Raw genomic sequence first — 20192 nt, 5'->3', positions numbered from 1 at the left:
AGGTCTCCAAGACACAGCAGACCGTATTAGACAGCTAGGATAAATAAATCAAATGCTTCTTCAGCCACCTGGAAAGGCACAGCAAACCTGACAGCCAGCCGGCAGGCAAACACACACTTATGAGGAGGAATGTGAAACAGTTTGCAAACCTCAGGTATAATGTTCTGACAGTACAGAGCACAGCAATTAAAATTGCAGGATGTGACACTGCTCATACCTGAGGACTGAGGGATTCAGCCATAGCCTATCAGGCACTGTCACAGCAAAACCAGACTCGTACACAAACACACAAAGCGCAGTTGGGAAATCAAGAAAGCATGAAGTTGAACCCATATTTTTAAGGATGGAAAAAGACCCAGCAGAATACGTGTCCCACCAACCTAGTATGGTTCTAGCCTGCAAGACCTCCAATGGTAACTTCAGACACGAATGAATAACAATGTCATACATAACTCCAATGCTCATGAAAGAAAGCTGGCACGAAAAAATCTGTGTGTTCAGGTTTTAAAAAGGAGGAAGGAAAAAAACTGGCATAAAGACAACTGGGTGAGTGATGGAGTAAAAAAAAAAAAAAACAACCAACCAAAAAAAACCCACCTAAACAAAAAACCACACAGAGACACATTTCAACACTTCTATCGAGCTATTCCTTACACAAACATCTAAAGGTCTCAGGGGAAAAAAAAGAAATTGCAGAAATGACTGTTTCTTTACACTTGACCACAGGAATACTTTTAATTTTGAGGGAAACCCCATTCAGCCACAGCTTCTTCACTTAAAATGATATTCACACTGAAGGGGGATTATTTTTTTGGCCAAGTTTCCCATAGAAATTCAGAACTGCTGGATAACTCCAGACAGATTTGAGAGGTGCAGAGGCAGGTATCATACCCTTTTGTACCCTGTGAGAACAGATGGGAGATCTGGGTTAGTGCTCCTACTACCAGGGAAGGCAGTATGACTTTCAAATCCTTAAGTAGTTCTGAGACGAAGTCAACACGCCAGCGCTGACCAGAGAAACACACGATTCAAACAGCCACAACTCACATTTCCAATTACTCAGGCAAAAAAAGAAGCTGCATTATGGGAGGGAGTATGTAGATTTGTCATTAAACCTGGAAGTCATCCTAGTGAAAAGAAGGTTTCCTTAGTTCCATGTCACTGCTTTGCTCATACTTACTTCACAAAAGGGCTACCTTTAAAATTTGGATCTTTCAAGTCAATTAGTCTCTACCAAAGAGAATTCTTTGTCTGCATACACCCCCGCCTTGAAATGTCATTTCAAGATGACATTTAAACTGCCATGTGGAAAGTCTGGAGCTGATGCTACAATAAACTCTGTGTCTGCCCCTTTTTTTTTTTCCTCTCGCTTCATTTGGAGGCGGAAGGAGAGAAGTGAAGCTATCCCACTCTATGCCTGTAGCACAGCCTATAGATTTCTCATGTCTTCCACAGATGAGGAGCCAATGCTTTGTTCACCAAACTCCTACATGCAGAAAGGAGTAAGGATGCTGCCACTCACCTTGCTGGAATTCCTTCAGCAACAATTAGATCATGGAATGAAAAAAAATACTCCTCTGTGAAGAAAGCCAAGCCAGTTAGTCTGTACATCTGCCCCCTCCTCTCAAGTCAGATCTCCCGCATGGATTTTAAATTCATATTTAATTGGAAGAAGCCAGCATCTGGCCTATACTTAGGCCAACAGCTGGCTGCTTTCTTCTAAGAGTCACTGCTGAATTACAGCTCTGACAAAGCAACGCACCATCTTCAGCAAATGGCCCTTCTGATTAAATCAAGACAGGTCTGTCCTCCCCATTCCAATTTAATGAAGCCTCATTAGTATAACAAACTCTACAAGTCTTGCCAAGGTATCTTTTAAAGGTGGCCTTCCCTGCCCTTGGAACAGTGCTTGCAGGGTGACATAGCAGCAGCCAGAAGGAGAGGTAGGGAAGAGGGCCTGCAATTATCACAGAATTTGCTGAGCTGCCTGAGGTGTGCTGCCTTGCCCCAGAGGCATTCTCCTCTCCCAAAGATCCCACTCGGAAGCTAGCAGTCCAATTCTGGTCTCTGAACAACAACCAAGTTGGAGATACCTAAAACAAGAATATCTTTTGAGGGAATCAGTTATTGTTTAGTCTCGATTCACTAACAGATTGCTCTAAAGCACAGAGCTGTTTCTCTCCTTTCTTCTAAAGTCAGGCACGTTTTCCCCATCTCTTTTCAGCTACTTACTCAGTCACCTGAGTCCCAGGTTATCAGGGATGCTGTCTGTCAGAGGCTCAGGGCTGCCCCACAAGGAATGCTGTAAATTGCTGCTGCTATGCCTACAATAACATCCCACTAAACTGATTTAGTTCAGTGTGGGATTTGAAGGAGACACAAAGGCAGCAAAACCATTTCGTGGAAGATAGCATCGATAAACCCCTCAGAATTGTTAGGAGACAATGGGCCTGCAAGGATCCTCCCTCAGGCTTCAGCCAAGTTACAAAACTTGTTCCCAGACTCGACTTTTCCTTGGCAAAATTAGAAGATGAAAGAGATTCTGGCTAGATAAGAAGGTATCCTTTCTTCCCAGAGGGGAGCTGGTGGTTGGGAAGCTATTTAGACAGACATTCAATCCTCTGAAAGTTGACTGTTTTAGCACATTCCTTATACCTACAGCTCAGGGGGAAGCAGCTTTCATAACAACTCTTCAGGCCTCCACCTCCAGAAGTTAACTGGAATGCAGTATAGAACACACACATTTGTCAGAAACATACTCTCAGGGAGATAGCTTAACAATTCACATGTATCAAAGCAATTCCCTGTTTACACACAGCATTAAGGAACGGGCTGGTTTCTTTAATGGATCCTAGAAACAGTGAGGCAGCAGCCACCAGTAGCAGGAGCATACTGAGTGAGGACACTTCAGACCTGTTTCACATGCCACAGCCTAGGCTGAAGGGTTATGGGAGGATTAAGTTTAAACAGAGATGTTTTCAAAGATAATATTTAGTATAGCCAGCAGTTCCCATAAATACAGTAAGGAGGGGAGGGGAGATTCTTCTGTTAACAGTATGTCAGTTAGAGGGTGGTGGTTTTTCTTTTTTTTCTTTCTTTTTAATGTGCACTTTGAAAAACACCTACTAAATATGGGCAAGAAAACAAACTGTTCCCTATGGCCAAAGTCAAGAGTCACACACCCTCTCAGGGAATGCTATGAACAAGGGAAAAAGTACTCATTCCTCCCAGGTTGCAGCCACCCCTGGCTCCTTCTTTTCTTGAAGTCTTGTCATCAAGCAACCTTCCAAGTGATGCTTCAGCATCAGTCCCCCTTGCTGCATGGTCAGCCCTGCTCACACAACAAGCAGTAGTTCGCTTCTACACGAACTCCCTGAAGCAGGCATCAGCTTCCAGTGAAGCCACGCAGGCCAGACTTCCTGCTCACTCTTAAGACACAATCAGCTGTCTCCAAAGATGATGCACTCGCATATGGCAGGAGCTTTTTCGAAGCTAAGCTGTTTGGGGACCTCTGCCATTTATCTTCTAGACCTTCAGAAGCTGCCAACTCATATCCCTTAATCCAAGATACCTTCGTAAGCATGTGTACATTTTCCCAGGATTATGACTAATTTTCTGATTTTTCCCCATTTCATCACAGTAGGACTCCTAGGTCCCCATGGAAAACTGTTCTTTGGAAGGTCATATGCTCAGGACACAAAAGAGAAGCAGGTTCAGGTAGGTCTGGTGCATCAAGGACATGATATGTCGGGGGGGTGGGATGGGACAGTCTGAGGGTCTCCAGTTGCTCAAGATGCTGGGAACAGCTATGTCCTGTGTCACTGTTGCTGGAAAACAGGTCTTCAACCTGGATTCTTCACAGTTTGTTTAGGGAAGTGTTCAGTATGTTTGGAATACTACTGGCTTGCTTTTAAATACCATACTTGAAACTTGCCAAAGAAAATTAGTTATCCTCATGCACGTCAGAAATCTCTATTTTATCCACATAGTTTCCCCCTCACAGAATAATACTCAGAAATTGTTTGCTACCTCTTGAATGCTCACAGCAAAGATCTTGGCAGAGGGATGAGTGATGGGTGTGCACAGCATACCTTTTGAAAGGCTAAGCACAAGGATTGTTCTTGCCTCATGGTCACGCTGCAGGTGGTACCTAATTTGAGCAGTGTGGTTCAGAGGACTTAACCTTCATCCTTAGTTGCTGGTTTTGTTGTACCCTTATTTTGTCTGCTTTCAATGAGCAGTAAAACTTTAAAACAAAAAAGCATCCTCTTGGCTGCTTAATAAGAAAAATTACAGAAAAATCAAGTTCAAGTGCCAGCAGAGGAAAGAAATCCCTAATTCTACTTACTTTCTGTAGCTAAACCAGTTCAATGGAAAGCTTTTAGAAACAGAATTGTATTTTTAACATTTTGGGATAACTTCACAGTTTAATTGAACTGTTCAGTTAAACTAGACACAAAGAAAAAACCAAAGCATTCAAAGTTACCTGCAGGCAGTTTAGAAAAAATCTTAATCATCTGACTTTCCAGCACAGCCAACTCTCAATTATCCAGGATAATTGGAAAAGGTGGAAGAGGAAGAGAGGAAATAAGAAAAACCAAACAACCCGTGTAACACTGCGCCCCCCCAGTAACTGGATGATTTAGAACATGTATGTTTGGTAGCTTCATTGTACACCTTCATCTTTGAATTATAAAAAGGCAGATTTCTGCACAGGCACAGCATAAAGCAGAGGGCTGAACTGCACATATCCCCTGCTACGGAGAGGAATCACTAGGGCAGACTGAGCTGCTTATTCCAGACACTGGAATCAGCACACATCCTCCTGCAAACCAAGACCTGATTGCAACCTGTAGTGGGACCTGAATTGTTGGGTTTCCTTCCTCATTCCCCAACTGTGCCGCAGGGTTTGGCCTATGAGCTGCAAATTCAGCTGTTTCTTTCATGTAAGTATCTTGGTTTAGCTTTCACCTCCTCTCTCTCATGAAGGTTTCTAAAACACCAACACAATTGTTGGTGATGCAGAACTCCTATTTTCAAGAGGGAATATTTGAGTTTGCTCAGAAAGAAGCTTGCTGGACAGGCTAAATTCTGAAATTCCGTTTTAATCTCTGATAAACAGCATGTGCCTAACACTCCACAGCCCCACTAAGGCACACTTAAGCTTTAAGCGAGGAAACTGGATTTTTCCACCACTGGATAACCAGTCCCTTACAACTGAGAAAAATCACACCAACATTCCTACCCCAAGTGAATAAACCTGCAAGATTCACCAATTTGCATAGCTTACTCTTCCCCAACCTCCTCCTCTCTATCCTTCCTATCACAGTCTAAAGTCCTGTTTGCATCTAGATCATGTTTTTGCACCCCTCCCTTGCCTCCTTATCTCACTTGACGTTCCTCAAGAAGTCATCCTGAGGTTAGCCAAGCATATTCTTCTGTGGGCTAAAGGCAGGGACCACTTCCTTCCTCCATCTATTTCCCTTCCATGCTAACAGTTAGGTGCAAGCTTTTGTATATGAGCTTCTTCCCTGCTGCAGCCTAAAGAGAAATGAACAGCAGGCTCAAAGATACTCCTGAGTGGACGAAACAAGCTGCAACTCCAACAGTCAGTCCCCTTAGAGGTAAGGAACAAGGAAGGAACAGACTTTTCAAGGTGTACAAAGAAGAAGTGCAAGGTTGCCAAGTGGGAAGAAGGGGTGGTATTCAGTACCCTTCACTGTCCATTGCATGACGGAAACTGAAGTCAGTTGTGGATTAAGCCCAAATAGTTTACCATTCCCCAGCTCAGTGTGATGTACAGGGCAATTTTTAAGCATAACAAGGACCACAACACACTGCTGCTCGGGACACCTTGCTTGCCATCTTCCTCTATTCCTAGTTATCCAGCCAATGAAAATGAACAAGAGGCATAGAACCTCTTTAAGAAACACTTGTGCACATCCAAGAAGCACAAGAAAGAAAACGACACCTCAGATCCCAACCCCTGACCCCAAATTTTCTATGCAGTATGCCCTTGAGAACCACAAGACATATGCGGGCGTTTTGAAGATATTTTGTATGGAGGATAAACTCATTGGGCATAAGTCAGACAACTGAGGGGCTCCTGGATCCCTCAATGGAAACCAGAGCAAGTATATTTTCACTGCACACTTTAAAAGTCCATTGCTACATCATTGTCAGTCATAGTTCACAGATTTGCATCTCCTACAGTCTTAACGGCCGTCCTTTTGCACAGCATATTAAAGATTTAAGAACCAGCCAACCAGCCACACTGATCTTCTAAATAAATCTGTGCACGATAGCAGTAAATTCCATCTTCCCAAGAAGACATCAGAGTAGGCCTCCAAAAAATGTACTGCACTTCAGGACTAACTGCATCAGACATCCAACTGCAGAGGACAAACTGTTAGCAAGGTACTCTGATACATCAACATACAGTAACGCTGTTTCACGGCATAGCCTTTAAGCCATAAAATGTTTTCTGTTCAATTGACTTGCTTTCCCATCCTGTGACACAGCAGAAGAGGACACCACAGCACAGCTTGCTCTAGGACCCAGTTTTCATTCTTGTAAATACCACTCTTACACTTTTAGAAACAGTCAGAGACCAATTGTTAGGAAGCAGTCTCAGTCTTGTGAAGATCCTTCCCGATTTCCAAGTGCTGTGGTTGTCATGCCAGGTCTGACACAGTCACACAAGATTTGAATTTTATGACAAAAAAACCATCCCATTTTTCTTGCCATGGTAAATCTGAGAGAAAGCCCTACATATCATTAGCTCCCCAAATTTTAAGAAGTTTCCTTGAAAGTCACAGAATTTCACTGGAAACTTTTTCTGGTTTACTTGGTAGGAGGAAGATAAGAGATCAAAATCCAATTGTCCTTCCAAATAAGGAAGGAGAAACTAGTTATGGGCAGGCTGTGAACTTCCAGGCACCAGTAGGAAGGACAAGCAGAGCCATGGAAGGGCAGGGTGGAGAGTTCGACAGGTTAACGCACACAACTCCAACGCATGGCAGATTTCTGTGCTATTACAAAAATGCTTATAGCAACGGGGTCACACCACCAGTGAATGAAGAGAAACCAGTTGTTAAAGAAAGAAGTGCTGGATCTGCTTTAAGGGATTGTCTTTTTTTTTTAAGCATGCTGGCATCTATGCAATCTATCGGAGAAAGTAGACACTGGGGGATAGTGGAGAATACATCTCACATACAATCTTTCCCAGTTTTAGGGTTTGTTGTGTTAGCTTTTTTTTTAACATATGTCTTTATTTGGAAAAGCATTCCCTTTGGAAACTATTGTTTCAGCATTTTTCCCCTGCCGCACTGCATCAGAAAGGCTAGGTTTCATGCTTTCAGCAGTACAACAGCACATTTACAGAGGACCATATGCACAAAATGTTCCAGAACGCTTTCCAAAAATAATAAATCCTAAAAAAGAAAACTCACAGTAAACTGAAGTGGCTTCAGGGAAGGAGAATAAAAGAAAAGCTGTGCAAAGGCAGAACCTCTCAAAACCACATGCAAGCTTGAAATGTTACTTTCAGTAAGAACAGGGTTCTCAAAGCAGCATTGGATTGGTAAGGTCACTTGTATATCCAGGATGCTCTTCTCATTTATGCAGCTGTGTTAATCTGTTTCAGTGAATGCACCACAAGGCCCATGTACAGTAAAGGCTTATTTTGTAATCCCTCACTACTAGAACATGCTTCTCCCATCCTTACCACTTGTTGTGCTTTCATTTCAGCTGATGTGGCTAAAAGCATCAGTCTGCTATACACGCAGCTGCAATACCATCAGACAGCACAGCCATTTGAAGAGACACCCATTGGGGAAATCTTTTTCCTATCAAAGCCCTCTATATATAAACTTCAGTGAACCAGTCTGACATTTAAATAAGAAACTATACTAGAAGATGGAAGCAATCTTACATTTATTTCAAAAAAGCACAGCTGTGAGACACAACTCAAGTTTAGAAGCTGCCATCCCAGATATGAAAACATCTACTCACCCACTTCCAAGGGATGATGACAATTGCTGTGCAGTACTGATTATTTGTATTACAGTTTATATAGAAAGTTCTCTGCAATAGATGTGTTCTAATATCAGAACCTTCCAAGCTAACAAATCCTTGATGTTTGGATGTCTGTCAGCATAAAGGTCTTTTCAAAAATAAATATGTGCACACACACAAACTCTGAGAAATAAGACTGCCCCTTAAGTCCTCTGAAAACTCCATCTTCCAACAGCCTAGTACCATTGACCAAACGGAGAAAGTTAAAAAGCGCAGTTTCAAATTCTGGTTCTGACTTCAAGACTGCATTTGGGATTCTAACACAGCAGAGAACTGCTGCAATAGATCTCAATAAGGGGGGGAAAAAGCTGGCCTTCAAAAGGTCTCAGCACCATGGCTCAGTTTTTATCTATTAGCTCACTATTTCCCTTTGCTGCTACTAAGAAAGAAAAGGCAAGTCATTAGATGCTTCCCATTGCTTTTCCTATTTAGGATGCACTGTGGTAACATCACAGATGCCATATGTATTGCCACAAACCCTCACTGTGGCAGAGACTGATCACAGTGGCATTGGGCACGTTTCACTCCACAGAACCCAGCCACGTCACTCTTGCCAGCGTACAATCGAAAAAGGAAAATTTCGCATTACCATTCAAACCCCTTGCAACTAAAACTGTAGGACAACTAGCACACCGCCTGCATGCAGACCTGCTCCCATGAGGCCACAGTCGAGGGTGGCTTCAGAAGGTGGCCCAGGCGGGCTCCCCAGCTGGGCACCCTCACCGGCAGCAGGCACACCAGCGTTCACCCCAATACTCGACTTCAGGCTTTCAGACTCTAGGCAAGGTGCCATAAATTAATCTCAAAAATCAATACTCAAGGGCTGAGAGAAGAGGGGGTGGGAACAGGACTCTGAACAGCTTCCTTTCTTTTAAATCACTCTCACAATTACCAGCTCACAGAGAGCACACATCACTATGCTGAAGACCCCCACAGCCTTTTCTCTCTAACTGGCTTCCCTCAACAGGCTATGCTTAATTTGATTTTCTAACAAAGGATCAGTTGTAATTATATTCTGATTTGAGCAGCACAAGCTAGGATCATCAAGCCAGAGAGGCACCTCAAGAAGGAGCACTGCTCATTACGTGTCATCGGAGGACATACACACGCCACGAGCAGACCAAGCGCTCCAAGCAGAATCCCCAGGACAGGTCCCTTTCTAACAGGGTGGCAAACTGGCTTCCTGATACCTACAACCATCATTCAAAGGCTGCGCATTAAAAATTTCCACCATTAAACTGGGGTGGGAGAGAAGCATGCCAGAAAGAAGAGTAGAGAAGTAAGAGTCCGCAGAATAAAACCTGTCATAAATAAAACCTGTAATTTGCATCTCAATAGAAGGTCAGTTTGAAGCTTCAGCTTCACCCTCACTTGACTCAGTGACATTCACATTTCACAAAGCATGGCTATTAGTGAAAAAAAAATTTAAAAAAAAATCTATATGGACACTGTTTGCTGGAAGTAGGACAGCCCAAAGGTGGGACCCAGGATGCTCTGACCTGCAGCAGGAGGGGGAGCACACCCACAGCCTCCTGCACCCATCCCACAGCACCCACCCTGCAACCATCACAGGGATCGCCATTCCTCAGCTTCCCGAGGAGGGGCCTCTGCCCAGCCGCTACCAAAGAGAAACTCAAAGAAAATGTTAAGTAAAGGGTCTTGAGGCAACTGAGGAGCACTGCCTGCTAGTAACTGTTCATTCAGCAGCTCTCAGCACCTTGTTTATATAGCAGCAATGGTTCCTCAGCCTTTACTGACCCACAGTCTAGTCTGCCCCTTGAACATCAGTGCTGCCCCTTTGCAGAGCCAGCTGGGGTTGAGGCCTGCCCCTCCATCATCCGAGCACTTACAGGCTTGGGCTGCTACCTTGGCTTAAGTATTGACTCCTTGCTCTTGGTGACTAGACACCCCCATGCTGATGCTCCCATGCCCACTTCGCAGCTAACTGTCCCCTCCAACAATGCTGATGCAACCTTCAGGAGCTCGTTGGGGAAACTGGGTCCTTGCACCAGCACAGCTCTGGGGCCAGTGGAAGCAGCAGCTGGGGAGAGGTAAGAAACTCCCACCTCAGCTTTGCTGCTGAAGCCTATAGTGTGTGGAACCACTCTGACTTAAGCGAGCAGCCTGTACAACGTGCTGGGCCAAGTAATTGCACAGGCTTCTTGCTCCTGAAACTGGCTCCATTTTCAATCCACATTAAAGTGTGGCAGAAATAATTTACTATGCATAAAGATGTTCTAGATCTAAACCCTCCCCCTAGATCAGGGCTCGGAGCACCCTGGTTTCCATGCAGATTAAAAGCCAGAAAGCTGGGTGAGAGTGATCCACGATAGCCAAAGGCAACACAGGCTTGTCTAGTTAGAGGAAGTAAAATTAAATCGAAGCCGAAAGAGGGGAAAAAGTTATACAAAGCAGGACAGCAAGAGTCAGCAACTTGCTCTGGCAGTAAATCTTACAGTTTTGTGCAACAGTGAGCAAGGCTACGAAGTGCTGCTGCATGCAGACGAGAATCACACGTGCCAATGCTACGTCAGAAGGCAATACACCAAAAAGTTCGAGGATACAGATTATTTAATCTTCTGTCTCACACCTTGGCTTTTTCACTAGCTCACCCAGGACTGCAAAAGCACAGCTAGGCTTTGTCCAGTCTGCTTCAAAACTCTAGGGAAAACCTTCCCAAAGATCAAATTCCCTCCCGATACTCACATGTGCAAAGACAAACCCTGGATAAAGCCACAGGCAATGCCTCTTTACCACTGGGACCAGAAGCTAGAGGTGAAGCATCCTGCCAGTGACCTGGGCAGCTGCCTCCTTGAAGGCAACACATAGTGCCTGCTGTCCCTCAGCCAAGCACACTGCTCCGCAGTGCTGCCTCCCTCCTGGCTCCAGTCATAGTCCTCCACTCCCTGAATGGCCAGCTTCCATGAAACACAAGCAAGAAGAGAGCATAGAGTCTTCATTGGATTTCTGCATTTTGTGACTTCGCCAGCATGCTTGTATTTAATGTCAACAGGCTGGGCACATGAACCTGGGCACGTAAAAGATACCACACACAAGTTGCCCCAGACACCTCTTCCCCCCACTCCTCTTGCACACACAGCTGAGAAGTGGAAGATCCTTCCCCATTCCCCCCAAAAAGGACATTTTAGACCAGGCATGTTTAACTCTTTGCTATCTGCTGGGTAGGAAACAACTCTGCCAAATCACTAGCAGCTAAGTGATAGTACATACATCCACTTGGGAAACAGGTCACTCTGCTTTGCTTGGGGTTTTGATGCATCTCCAAGCATCCTGTGTGGGTACACTCAAGCCATCAAACTATTTGTCAAGAAAAAAAGCATTCTAGCACAGAATTCCCAGTGACCTCTAGTCAGCCTCGTGGGAAAAGTGCAGCAACTCCAGCTTCAACTGCCTTTAAAGGAAAACTAATTTATTTTTTTTCCAGACGTTTTGCAAATAAACATGAAGGTCCTGCCACAGCCAGTAATCCTGAAGCAATTTCCTGTATCTGGAGACAAGGTTCCCTCAGAGTGAATTGATTAAATAAAGGTTAGTAGAATTAGTATAAAACAAGCTAGTTTAAGAGTCATACTCTCCATGTTTTTACCTGTAACATAGTGCTCCAAGCAGCAGCACAAAGAGATCAGCTACAAGAGCTTATAGGATAGTGAAATTAATATGCAAAACCCACCGAACTGTGAGATGAAGATTTAAAACAACTTTCAACAGCAGAGGATTTTTGTGTTCATTTAATCTATTTCCAAGTGAGCTTCTCAAAAAGAATTCACCCAATCCCTTTATTACTGTACTCTTAATCTTAAATTTGTTTCCCCCATTTTGTCAATCTGACATGCAATTTAGTCTTTCAAGAGTCAGTCATCCTCACCAAAGCTGTTCTCCTTTTGCCTTTGCAGTTTAAGACTGCTGCAAAATAACAGGCTAAATCCATTCACTCCATCTTCCAGTGTTACCAATTTCCTTTTCCTCTAAAGCCGAAGATTTTAAATAAAAAAAGCATATAAAGACACAAGTGTTAGTTCCCACAAATACTAGGGGTGGGAGGGGGAGAAGCAATTAGCCTAATATCAGTGTCAGAAACTTGCTCAACAGTTCTCTGGCATCTCTTGAACAGACACTAGGAAGTATCAGTAAAGTAACAGCACTGGAGCAACAGTTTAATAGAAACAGAGCAACCACTTAAATTTAGGTGTGCTTTGCAAGTAAGAAAACCTGTAACTTGCAGCAAGGTCTAAATATTAACAGATTGGCAACTGTCTCATATGTACAAGTTAACTGAGCTTCTCATTCTTATCCACATGAAAAAAATACATTATGCAGAGTTTCCAGAAAGGGCCCCTGCATAGGAATGGACAAAGATTTTTTTTTTTTTTTCAAGCTAACCTCACTTCTCTTCACTAAATGCACAGAGAAACATTTGTTGAAGAAAACCCAGATGTCATCTCTAGTTCCACCTAGAAAGTTCAGGGGAAGATTGTAATGTGAATGTCATGTACAGCAGCAGTATCCAGAGGAGTTCGTGGTCTGTCATTTGCAACTGTCCGGGCTTCCATCAGCATCTTTTAAAAGGCCACTTACAAGCTTCATTTTGTGAAAAGGCTTGCCTCTGCCTGCTTTTATACACATTCTAGCACGCCTAAAACTGCTTTTCTGGGTGAGCTGAACATGACATTTAACAGATGTAAGCAACAGTTGGCTCTGGACAACGAATTATCTTCTTTGTCTCCCTTTGCACTTCAGGATCTACTCTCCTCATGAAGCGGAGTCACTGCTTCACAAGCAGAGAGAAGTGGGGGGAGGACAAAGAGAAGCCTGCATTGTGGAAAATAAATAGCTCCATTAAGGCTCCACGGGATACTCTAAGGCACATTTTGAGGAAACCACCCTCCTTACAGCATACTACAGAGCACAATAGTTATCAGAAGCCCTTTCTCCAACAGCCACATCCCCTTCCCTGGCCTCTAGCAACAGTCCCACCACCACCTCCAAGTCGCACTCCTCAGAGGCGCTTTGACTATAGCTGCTGGGAATCACTGCAAAGGCTGCTTCACACCACCCCTGCAAACGGAAAGGAATCCCAGTGAAACGCTATTACGGGCCCTTTTGAAAGGTAGGACCCACCTGCTGGTGAGGACAGAGCCCAACAACTTACTTCTGAGAGACCAAGGTTAAGACTCATCTTCTCTGCCAAGCACAGCCATGCTTTATTTATATCAAAGGCATCAATACTCTTCACTAGTTCCTTGCAAACAAACCAAATCTGAAGAAGCTAATTATATTTATGCTACATTTGCTATGAAACAGATGTAATAGGGTAGGAGTTTCAGTTCTCTGAAGAATCATTCCTATTCAGAAATCTTTGTTTTTGACCAAAGAAAGCTGTTGGGTTTTGTCAATAGACCAACAGCAAGTTTCAAACTCTGAACTCTGCATCACATGACATAAAAAGTTACTCAAGAGGCAAACGCTCTCAGGAGGAAGGCCTCTGTAGAATTGACAGGTACACCTTCAACACCACCATCATCAAGGGAACACAACTATTCCGTGCAAACACTGCAGGTACTTCCACCTGCAAGGAGGAAAGCAGCGCAGGTGGTGGTCTGCAGTGTCAGCAGTTGCACGATGCCCAACCTGAAATTTTTTGCTTTCTTTCTTTTCTGGGGAAATAAGCTTGGCCATCGGACTTCCTAACCACAGGAAAGACTCCTGATCTGATGAGAATGAAGAAATGCAGAAAAAGGAAAGAGCCAGCCTTGTGAGGGCCATGTCATTTCAGAGCACAGTAATGCTAGATGCCCACTGCACATTCCTGAGAGCAGGCTATAGAGCTCACCTACAAATCAATCACCAACAGATGACAATATGCAGAGGGATGAGTGCTCACCCAGGCCTACGCACAAAATGCAAAAGGTTTGAGACTGGTGAATTAAGACGGATGCTAGTAATGTGAAATACACTGCAACAAAAGATGTACAACAAGACTCTCAGACTTTGCAGAAGCCTGAAAAAAAAGCTGAGGAGGAGACTGGAACAGAGGACATGCATGTTACTGCCTTAGTACCATCCATATTGGGAGGGTCTGGTTCATGGAATTAGCCAATGTTAAGGATTGGAATTATTTTTTAGATATTAAGAAGATTAACCCAAGGTCTTCAAACACTTTCACTTCAAGAGGCAAAAAGGAATCCTCTGCTTCTTTAGACAAGAAATCCTTAAATCCCCATTTCCTACACAGAAAATTTTTTTCCTGGCATGTAATAGTGGAGGAAAAGTATGAGGGGAAAAAGAGTATCAGGGGGATAAACCAGTCTTGAAGAACTTCAGAGAAGTGATTAACATAATCAAAGCTTCTTTTTAAAACCACACCTGAACTGCAGGCTGCTTCGTATAGGTGACTTGCGTAAGAAATCATCTACCAATGGTCAAACCAGAGCTCTAGAAGCCTTCTGGAAGGGTTTCAGCTTACCATCAGCTGGGTAATACAATTATGTTGACTTGAGAAACGTCATGCCTATCCCCAGGAACACTTGGCTTATTCTCCTCACCTACAAATAGCCAGTAGACTTCAGGCAAGCCTGTTATTTCACTAGAATCAAGTTGGAGAAGACTTGTCTTTAAATAGCATAAACGTGGACAATAAAGGCTGCAGCTACCACAGGTCTATCTGGTCCATTTTCTTATGTTTGAAGCTGAGGCACATTTCCTGAAATAAATGACAAACACATACTTCCTTACAGCAGGCTCTCCTGTGCCTTACAGGGAAATCATTTCTTGTAAGACACACAGGAAGAAAATATTAGATCAGATTTTAGTTGTGTGATCTTTTCATGCTATGCAATAAAAAGCCCACTGATCTCATGCTGCTTCTTCCTCCACTGCATGCACCTCCGTCATCCCCTCACTCAATGAAAGCCTCTTGGCTGAAATGTCATTTCTTATCCCCTTCTCTTTAGCACATGCTTTTTAACATCGTTTTTTATACATTACAGCTAGTTGTCATGACTCACTATGGAAGTCACTGCAAGTGAAGAGATGCATGCAGGAAGCCTGGGGCACACGCCAAAGGATAAACTTTTGCTTCGGACAGGTATATGACTAGGCAAAAAAAAGCCCTTCACAAGCACTTTTTGTCTCATTAACATTTGCAGGCCAAAGGGAAGCATCACATGGAGAGAAACCACATCTTTAATCTTAACCACGACTGGTTCTCTGATCTTACTCAACAGCAGGTTCTTGCTATAGAACATACAGAGAAATCCAGAGCTATTTGGTCTACTGCAAACATGCAATAAAATCTGCACCACGCCTGTTCTTAATGTTTGCTTTGTTCATTACAGTGGATTTAGGAGACTGTAAAGGAAATTAAAAGGTCACTCAGATACATGAGCTATTTCTGTCCCAGCACATGCCAATAATTTGGCTCAGAAGAAAGAATCAAAGAACAAGACTGCTTGGAAACAGGTCTCCCTCAAATTCTTATCAGTAAATATTTAACTCCCTTTTTATTTTTGTGGCTACAGTCACTGACATGAGCTTGATACTTGCTCTTTCCCCTTGTCTTCAAGTCTTAACACAGCCTCACCTCTGCTTTCATTTCCCTTTCATTCCTTCTTAAGATTACTACCACACCTCCTTACCATCTCCGCACACACTCCAGTTCGTGCTTCGCACGCAAGAGTGAGCCTTCCCTCTCCCACAGTTCCTTGTGCTATTTCCTCAGCTGAACTCATTAACAATGTCTCCAGGACTTCCCATGACTGAAAAAAAAAAATCGCCCCTGGGCATATAGGAATGAGTTTGTAAGGTTTTCAGGGCAGTTACTTTGTGCATTTTGCAAAGGTCCTGTGCAGCTGCAGCATTAGCAATCCAGTGAGACTTGCGCGGACACACCACCACCTCGCCAAGGGCTGAGCCGTGCTCTCACTTTTTGGAGCTCACTGCAGAGATGAGCTGCATACTGGTAACGGAGGCTACGTTCCTTCATGCAAGGGGTTATCACCACCCTACAGATAACTGCATCAGGCTTCCCTGAACAACCACAACTGGGAACACAGGAATCTCCCGCTCCAGGGAAAAAGGAGCAAACTAGCTCCCCTCTCATGCCAGATGTACTTTCAGAAAGCATGTAGGTTTTGTGGTGCGGGTTTTGTGGGGGGTGTTTTGTGGATTTTTTTTTTTAAACTATTCCCCAGTTTAGCCATGCCTCCCTAAGAGACAGAACCTATGCACAAGCATGCAACCCCTCCTTGGCTGGGATCAAGAGCTGCTGCTGAACGTATCTTTCAAAGCTTGGTACTAAGCCAAAGCATGCCTGCAGCACAGACAATGGGGTGCTGCAATGCCAGTGGGGAGTAAACCACTTAGAGCAGCGGGACAGAAAACACAGGTTAGCTACATAACATCTCCGGTCAACTTGAACACTGATCTTGTCCACCACAGTTTAAGTTTTTTTGGGTTTTTGGGTTTTTTTTTTTTTTAAACTTTTTTCCACTGCGCCCCCCATCCCAAAAGGGTGTACATTCTGGCAGCACCTTGAAGACTGTGGTAACTTTTGTAATACAAACAAGAACATTAAGAAGGGATCTGTCTGTTCTTGATGTCTTAGCATTTATCTGGCCCTTCCTTGCATTTCACCACCCTCAGTGCAGCGGTTCCTCTTCTGATTAAGGACAAAGATGAAATTGCTGCCTCCTTGCATCCTGTTAACTGGCCCCAGTGGGATTCTCAGGGAACCTGAGCCTGCTCCCAAACATGGCTATTGATGGGTTTCACTCCTGTGGTTTTCTCTTCTACCAAGAGCATTAAAATTTTAGAGCAATCTATCATAACTGAGTAACTCTACCATTAATGTCAACGTTCTCATATGCACCCTCCCTCTCTCAAACAGTCCTCTAGGTTTCAGTCTCCTACAGGAGCAGATGCTTAAAACGGCGTGGCCCATTGACCGGCTCCACCAAGGGGCCACACTAAGTTGGAACTACCTGCAAGTTACAGTATTTTGCAGTTAAAGCTGCCTGCAAGACCACCTTGTCTCACTGAATGTAGCAACTACAAGCCCTCACATGCTAAGCAGCACTGTACTGGCAGACTGTCACAGGTGACTTACAGCCCAAAGAGAAAACAGCCAGCCCAGGAGCACCCACAGACACGAGTCTTCCAGAAACGACTAGCAGTGTCTCAGCACAGACAGGAAGGGCAGTTCTGTACTGCATCTTTCTTTAGTGCATGGTCTGAGGCAAACCCCTCGGGCCCTGTGATAATTATCTCCCCACCTCTGCTTCCTTCACCAGAAAGAATCCCTCCTCTAGAGGCTCATGCTTTCCCCAAAGGGGAATCGACCCATGCCACTGCCATACGCCTTCCAAAGTAAACCAAGAGACAACACATGGACTGGTCACAAGACCTGTGCTAGTACCTCTTCTCAGTATCACATTATCCAGTGAGCACAAACACACACACCCCCCCTTTGAACTGTTCCACAGTCATTTACATATGAAGAAAGCTGGTATCTGCATTCTCTTGAAAAGGAAAGATAAAACCAGTATTTGTTTCACCTTGAGCAATCCCATCACTGTATACCTCACTGAACTATGGAAAAGTTTTTCTTGTTAAACCATAGCAGCTTCCTTGATGTTAACAGCAAATCTTCTTCCCCATTCCAGAAATCTTTAAAAACTCTACCACCACATTCTTCTTTGTTTGATAGCCTTTTTAGTAAGTACATCAATACTGATACACTTATCTTTACACAGAAGACTAGCAGGCAGGGTCCCTGGACAGGGGAAAGAAAGAAATTTTGACCACTGCTAGATTTACAGGGAAAGGGGAAGGAGCTATCTATCTATGCCCAGACAAGAAGCCCGCAGAAGGGCTCAGTTCATAACCCCACCTGTTCCAGCCATGCAATAAGAGTACACTGAGGTCAGCGTGGCAGCACAGGCTCAGCCAGCCTCTGACACAGCCTTAGGGCAACGGATCTCCAGTGGAAAAGCAATGTGCCCCTTCCCACATGAGGATTCCTAAGAATACATGAAATGAGATTTATGAAGAGGTCAGACATTCTCACCAGCAAGGACCAAAGCTCCTCTTAGTGTTGTGTCAAGAGCTTCATATCCCATGCAAATAAAGACTCAACAGAGAACAACTCTTTGTGGGTGCAACCCTTTAATTCCTGCATCCAGACTGGGGGATGCCATGGTCTATCTGGCACTCACAGATGTTTGTCTGCTGCAATCCACCACCATATGCCTACTTTCCCTTACTAAACTGGAACAGCAGCTCATGAGCACACAAGAGGGCAAAACTATACTGGCAGAGAGAATATAGAAAACAACCACTTACGTGCAAAAATATCCCCATTCTCTCACTAAAACAACGCGGCTCTGGGATAGAAAGCGATGCAGATTTGTGAAGAAATTGCATGCACTAGCAAAACCAAACCAAACTACTACAAAGAAGGTGGGGTGGAATATTGTTTTATGTTGAAGAACAAAGTGCAGAGGCCGTAAGTAACAGCGAAACAGAAACTGTTCAGCTGAGCACACTGACCCAGAACGCAGGGTTCAATTGCCACCTATACACACACATGCATCAGACCCACAATCCAAGCAACATTTTATGCAGCCTCCACCTTACTTGTAAATGCATATTTAGAAATTCAGGGCAATAACCTGATATACTGGAACTGAACACTATTACAGCCCATTGCAGACAGGGTAGAAAGAAAACAAAGAGAATTTGTGTAACAAAGCAAAACACAGCAAGAGAGGAACATCTGCTACTTTTACCAGGAATACCATATGGTCAGTAACTGAGGTATGGAGAATGAATTCATTCATATTTAAAAGCAAAAGTAATAGGTCATTCCCTCCAAGATGAGAGAGAAAATGCCTGTTCCCCTTCCACTGTTCCAACCTCATCATCCCCAGTCCAGATTTGGCTTTCTGACGAACTGCTGCTGCCAGTATTCTGGCTGGGACAGTCAAGCTCAGAGAACTTTTTGTGATAGGATGCCAGAATGAGGAAGATGAGAACACTCCTGCTGGAGTTTTGCTTAGCCTAAATAGGAGCCTGGTTTATCCACAGCCCAATCAGAGCTGCAACACTGAAAGACCAGTTTTGTCACTAGTAGATTACAATAACGTTCTGGAGCTGTGAGGCATCCAGCAGCAGTAAGCATGGTTAGCACAGTAAATCTCAAACGCTATCTAGAAACCATCTTCAATTCCTGAAAGCACTGCCCAGAATTGCAACCAACACAGTTGGTTCAGATCAGAGCACCCAAGAACATGTGCATCTCAACAAATGTGAGGCCAGACACATGGCATCAATGCTTTCTAATACCCTTGCAGAACACAGGCACACTAGCCCAGAAAGCTTCTACTTCAGCAGTGCTATCCCACATACAGGCCTGCCATGCACCGAAGTTACAATACAGCATACAGAAGTCAAGCGGGACAATCTTAATGCATTCTCATTATCTCTTAAAAAACAGATCAATAATGTCTTTTTCTATTTGAGCACCTATTGGTGGGTATCATTTAGTTGCAGAAGTCCTGTGCAAGGAGATAAGATCCCCGGTACTAGTAATGTCCCTCAACAGCTGTCAAGATATAGCACACAAGTTAATTCACGTATTGTAAGAATCCCTCAGTCCCAACAAGGTCTTGCCATATTTGCTGATTCTTCATTCTTCCCAAACCTGAATCCCCACTTGCTCTCTGAAATTCAAGTATTCACTTTGTCAATTGAGTTTTCATTGCAAGAGATGGATGGCAAAAAGGATTAGAAGGATTTTGCAGCAGTGCTGAGCAGCCTAAGCCACAAAGAGAATGCAGTATAAAAGCCTGCTCTGACAATCAAGTGCCAGGAGTAAATAAAATGGAAAATGACAGGCCAGATTAACTAGTGCCAGCATTACTTCCCAGATCCATCCAGGTCACAACATGTCCCAGTCTCCCTGCTCCATCCCTTTAAAACACTCCACTCTGAGGCCAGGTATATTATTGTCCTGAGCCACACATCTCACTTGTATTCGCTCTCTGCCAGTGGAAGGGAATTCAGGCAAGAAACCCAGAGATGAACACTCCTACATAAAG

The 20192-nt window shown here is 43.9% G+C and overlaps 1 protein-coding gene across 2 annotated transcripts in view; it reads right to left on the bottom strand.

Moving 5' to 3' along the window:
- SUSD6 (sushi domain containing 6) overlaps positions 1-20192 on the bottom strand; it is an 87565-nt gene that overhangs the window by 49865 nt on the left and 17508 nt on the right. The gene's annotated exons all lie outside the window — the stretch shown is intronic.

The sequence above is a fragment of the Gavia stellata genome, chromosome 7, assembly GCF_030936135.1.
Source record: "Gavia stellata isolate bGavSte3 chromosome 7, bGavSte3.hap2, whole genome shotgun sequence".
NCBI classification, from domain to species: domain Eukaryota; kingdom Metazoa; phylum Chordata; class Aves; order Gaviiformes; family Gaviidae; genus Gavia; species Gavia stellata.
This window is presented reverse-complemented; position numbering and strand designations above follow the sequence as displayed.